Genomic DNA, 6,392 nt, shown 5'->3' on the forward strand with positions numbered 1-6,392 from the left:
GGAAACGTTATATGTTTTGAAAAAAAAAACACATAGTCCACCCTGCTCTTATCAATATGCTATTAGTTAAATAGCATTAGATAGCTATTACCGATGTTGGGAGAAACTGTTTATTATTATTTTCAATATGCACATTGCTCCTCTGTATAGCATCACCTGGTTGGAGAGGCAGCAATGTGTAAAGTTTGGCTGATTGTCGACTCCTAATGTTAATTATTGTTGTTCCAGTAAAGTGGATTCATTTCTAAAATAAGTGGACTAAACAGGTTATCTGTCACTTTTTAGAAAGGGCAGGGCGCGGGATAGTAAAAGTAATATAGTAACATGACAAGTAATGTAACTAGTAACTTTTAATTCCCTGTAATAAGTAAAGTAATATTATAACTTTTACAGGAGTAACAATTCCCTGAGTAACTTGACCAACACCGGTTGAGGTCTCAGTGACTTTCATGCCGTTAGGTACTTTTTTGCACATCCAATCTCTATTCGCAGTGGCACAAGTAGTAGATTTACTTTGACTATGTTTTAAAAAAATACATTAACATTAACACAAGTTAGTCTTAAAGGGCAAAATTAGTAGGATTGTCTCTTGCTGTTTGTAAACACATGATTCAAAGTTGGCCCATGCAGAGAGAGCGGCGATTGAGCGAGCTCCAAAAGAGAGTGAGCAGTGTTAGCAAGAACAAAGCAGTGAATCAGAGAAATAAAAGGTCTTCTGATTGTTTCATTTCGGTTACATTCTAAAGCACAAATAAACATGACCCCACCTCCACAGAACCCTGTTGGAAAGAGCGACTTTGGCGGATTTTGTGTGAATACAGCCGAAGCCACCGTCAGCCTTTAAGATATGTCTGCTATAAGTGTGTGTGTAGCTCAGACACACAGACCTGTATGATGGAGAGAGAACACAGAGGAAAGAGAAGGAGACAGCAATGCAACCTGATTGCTACGTTACTATAGAGTCAGAGTCCTGGGCCCGTATTCTTAAAGATTCTAAGAATCCTCTCAGAAAACTCCTAATTTAGCTTAAAAACTTTTACATATGAGTCTTAGCTTAAGAGTGATTCTGAGAGCAACTCTTGAGCAAGGAAAAAACAAAAACTTTTATCTTAGTGAGGAGGCGGGGCTGACCCCATTGCTTTGTGTGACAAAATCTTTTGAAGACTGTGATTGGTTGGTTGTCCACGAAGGAAAACAATTTTTATGTATAGGGTCTATTCTAAGCCTTCACATTGAAATTACATGCGTAATCTGGCGCTATAGCATTTATGTGCTGTAACGGAGATGTTAGCGTGTCTTTAATAAGATCGGTCACTAAACATGATCTCTGCATTATCTAATCTATAGCGTCTTATAGGCTAACTCACTGTCCATCAACACATTTCTTCTCCCTCTTCATCTTACTGCCACTTTAAACTCCCACATTTCTAAGAATTTTCCTAGAATTTTGTCACTAGGAGCTACTCTTTGCATTAAGATTTTTTATGAATACGGCCCTGGCTTTTATTTTATAAGAAACCACAGGAAGTCCTGTTTCCCATTTGCGCTAGCTTCCCAGCTGAGTGTTTAGGCTCTTTTAAAATGGCTCTAGGTTGCAGCTAGGCTACAGCCAGATCAGAATTTCTAGTCTTTGCTGTTTGGAAATGTACAGGACAACACCAACAATTGTACAACAGATAATGAATACATGCATGCGTATGCATTTCAAGGTTAAATAAATGCAATCTCACCTTCAACCATCAATTTATAGATGGCATCCACATTATCAAGGCATTTCTTAGCGGATGTGCTAAGGTGGGCATGCATTGGCAGCATTAGTTTTGTTTTAGTATGGCACGTCCCTGTCACCACCTTAGGAGGATGGGCAATTAGCAGCAGGGGCTTCATGCCAAGGGCATACAACTTCTCAAGCTGGAACAGAGAGGTAGAGAGATCAATTAGATACACAAAACTGTAGTTTACAGCTGAATTTTACAGTTTACACTGGGACGGCAGTGGCTCATGTAGGTTGTCTACAAATTCGGAAGATTGGTGGTTCAATCCCCGGTTCCACTGAATCAAGTGTCGAGGTGTACCCCAGCCCCACCTAACCCCAGCTGCTCCCGACGAGCTGGATGGTGCCTTGCATGGCTGACACCGCTGTCGGTGCATGAATGTGTGAAGTTACATCAAAGCTAGGAAACATCTACAAACAATTTTTACATAATTTTTGGATAGATAAATGTGAGGATTTGTATGAGTTTCAACTCCCTAGATATAATAGTAGGAAAAAACAGTAAACATGAATTATATTTTTATTAATAGTGTGGATGTGAGGCAATTTATTAAACTAGTCAATTTATTTGCTTATGTGAAAGTAATAAAACACTTTTGGTGAATGAGATGATAGGAAAACTACATACCAGAATGGCAGCATCATCAAGAACGTGGGACTTATTTTTTTTTTTTTTCATAGATGCCAACCACTGCTTCTGCTGACTTTTAAATTTTTCCATCTTTTTTTGGAGTCTTACATTTTGGGGTTGTGGATGGTTGCAAAATGAACAAATTTTAAGTCCACAATATATTTTTTCCCCGCAGTTTGGGCAGGTCTTTTTTTGTGACCCTCCAGCCATTTCTGAACAGAAATAGATGGAAGTGAGAGAGATAGATAGATTGAAAGAGTGATTAAAAGAGAGACAATAACAGAAAGAGAGAGATCGAAAGAGACAAGTGAGAACGAGAGAGAGTGGCTCTTAAAAGTGCCGTTGGTTTGATTTGTGTGCGTGTGTGTATATGTGTGTGTGTTGGTGGAGTCAAGTGTTGCAATATAGCTGTAAAACAAGAAAAAAGCAAAAGATTATTAGAATAGCATTTGTAGTAAATTATCATTTCTTAATTGTTAGGACAAAGTACTTATTAACTGACTATGTATCAATCACAACCACTACGTACAATACAAATCAATCCTTACTGTACAAATATCAGATTTGTACCACATTCACTTGACACAAGCAAGTACCAACACAAATCTATTTTTATTTAGGCCTACAAATAATGGAAAAGGTGGTCTTCTTCTGTCGTGTTGCATAAAACGCTTCTCATAATATCTACTGCTCTCTCTTCTCAATGTCACACATAATAACTAAAGTAACAATTATGATTCAGTGTCTTCTAAAATGGCAAAGTCTTACAAAAGTATGGCACGAAAGTGTTACAGGATAATTATGTTAATTACAAGTTAATTATGCATTAATTATATCAGGTATGTATGAACGGTCATTGACATTGAGTCGCACTGAGCAGTCAAATCCTCTGGAAAGACTCCCGGTCCACTTTTTTATTCTAGTCCATCCCCGATTGCGGTAATTCTCCTTAGTTACACTTCTGACATTTACTTTGCACTTTAAATAAAACTTTAACCACTGCAACAACACGTTGTTAATTGATGTCCTCACAACACATGGACAAATACATGAGTTTAAACTGATTTGTGTTGTGGAAGTGCCACATTCCTACTGTGCCGGGGTCGGGACAGCTGTCATTTGGCTGGCTAGCTAACGTAATTACTTCGGCGGGTAGCCGTGTAAATGATAATGCAACACTAACAAATTCAACCTAAACTCCATGGATGATTAAATCCAGCTACAACTAAAGAAATAACAGCAAAGGTTTTACGTGCTTTTTAACAAACAAACAAACACCCCGAGGGGTTGAGATACTTACTGTAGTCATGTGGCGGGAGAAATGAGTGGTAAAAGCGCAGTGATTATGGGTAAGAAGCGTGCGTAACGTGACGTATCGTTGCCGTGGTAACGACTGAAAGTCTTCTGATTCATAATAATAATAATTAATAATATTCGCTGCTATGACAGACAATACATTTGAAAAGAATAAAATATCGTAAATGGTTTAATAAAGTAAAGGGAACAATCTATTTAACACAGCCTCGGGCCATTCTTTAAAACTACTCCATCTATAAATGGATAGTTATATCACAAACAATTTACTGTTATTTAGACAACAAAAATCGGAAGTAATACACTACAATAAATTATAAAAGGAGGACGTTTCGTAAACTAGAAAACAACATATTTACCGCTGCCCACTGTGACGTTGTCTAACCAGGGAATCCGTGTGTCCACCACGACAAATGAGCCTCATTGACTTTGTATGGGTGTTGTTTGCGTGGTGCCGACACGTAATTGTAACACATTACGTGCCACCACCACGCAAATCGGGGTTAAGGGGTCGTGTTCATTTCACGTAATTCTGTGAGATCAGGTTGTCAAACTCAGATAGCAAGCATATCTACATGTTAAGCCCACCCTGACTTTTTTAATCATAGTTAGGACATGCAGAGCAATTTTCTAGTGGTATGTATTCTAGTGGACTAGTGATGGGGACGAGACCGCCTATGCCGAGTCCGAATCAAGACCGAGTCTTTGAAGGGTCGAGTCCGAGTCAAGACCGAATCTTTAAAGGAACAAGTCCGAGTCGAGTCCGAGAAAGCAGAAAACGGTCTCGAGACTGGACTCGAGTCCGAGACCGGACTCGAGTACTACATCACTATCATTTAATCACCTTCATGGCATCCACAACGTACATGACTTACTCTCTTCAGATAAACACAAAAGAAGATTTTAGGAACATAATTTATGTTAGTCCATATAATCCCAAATAATGCCGCTCATTTGTTGCTGGAAAATCCACATGAAAAACCAACCATTTAAAGCGTCACCTAAGCAGCACCCATTCACTTATTTGCATTATTTGGACTCACAAAGATTATCTGAAGGAGGAAAATCATATACATCAGGGATTGGTATGAGGGTAAATGATGAGAGAATTTTCCTTTTTGGGTGAACTATCTCTTTAAGGGCAGGTAAGTAGTTTAAATGGGGCTGTTGTTTTAACTTTTTGAAAACAATTGTTTTAAAATAACATTTCATAAGTTTGGCAATGCGGACAGTAGGCTAGTCATTGCGATTCATATCTTATAAGGTAAAGTATTATGACTTGGCTATAGGCTATTCATATGCAAATACACCAAAATAGTAATTGGTCTAGAGACTGACATTGTTACCTATGTTACCTATATATATATATATAGGTAACAATGTCAGTCTCTAAACCAATTACTATTTTGGTGTATTTGCATATGAATAGATGCTTCATTGGCGACTGTTTCCATGGGCCGCTATATGCAAGCCATCCACCATACTGGAACGGTCAAAGCAGGTCTGTCAACACTCAAGAGCAAGTTGACTGTGCATTTACAACTGTAGTTATACGCATGTATGAATATCTAAATCTGCAATAGACTTCAGCAGATGATTTTCATAGGATTTAGTTCATCATTAACATAATACAAAAAATGAAGGCAGGTTAAGGAATAGGGTCATGAACTGAGAGATCATATAAGAGGTCCTCATAATATAAGAAATCCTCTAAGTTTCAGAACTAAAAACTTCCTTGTTAGTCCAAATACAGTTTTTATTGTAACCAAGCCCAGCGTACTACTCATTGTGGAATGTGCCTATCTATGGTGAAAGACCGTCTCTGCAGAAGAAAATCAGTGGGAAAGTCTTTGCATCATGACCAGATGCCATTTGGTGTGGCCTGAAGCACACGAAGAGCTCCTCAGACTGCTCAAACTTGGCAGAGTGCTCAATATATAATCTTAAGTCCAGGGCAGAAAAGGGCAGAATAATTGCAACTCCTGCTCGCCCTCTGAGGGGGAAAGAGCAGAGAGAGTAATGACCTGTACTCTGAATGGAGTAGAGAGCACCTTAGGTACGTAGCCATGTCTTGGATTGAGGACAACTTTCCAGTTGTTAGGCCCAAACTTAAGTCAAGAAGCACTCACAAAGAGCGCTTGCAAGTCACCCACTTGCTTGACTAATGTTAGGGCTAGCAGGAGGGCGGTCTTAAGCGAAAGGGGCTGCAGTTCAGAAAGAAGCACAGACAGGTCCCATGTAGGAACCAGATGGGTTTAGCCTTCTGGACCCCTTCAGAAAGTGAAAAACCAGGTTGTTTCTGGTTATTTAATAATCTATTGTGTTTATTATTTTTATTATTAAACAATTAATACATTTTATTATTAATAATGTTTATTGATTCGTTTTGAAGCCCCAAATACATTCAATCTTTTGTTAAATGGACACAGTAGCTTAAACACTTGGTGATGTATTGTGTGTATCTGCTTGCTGCTGATTGTTCATCTTGGTCAGTACATGGAAGAAAGTGCACATAAACAAAAGCATAAAATCTTTAAAGAAAAGCATCTCTCCACAAACTCATTTGAAAATTAAATAAAATTCCAAACCATTTCTCCTTAAGCTGGCCATCATAAGAACATATATCATCATTATTTAAAACTGTTAGATGTAAAGGGGTTAACTCAAAATGAA

Source organism: Scardinius erythrophthalmus (assembly GCF_964197995.2).
Source record: "Scardinius erythrophthalmus genome assembly, chromosome: 4".
NCBI lineage: Eukaryota > Metazoa > Chordata > Actinopteri > Cypriniformes > Leuciscidae > Scardinius > Scardinius erythrophthalmus.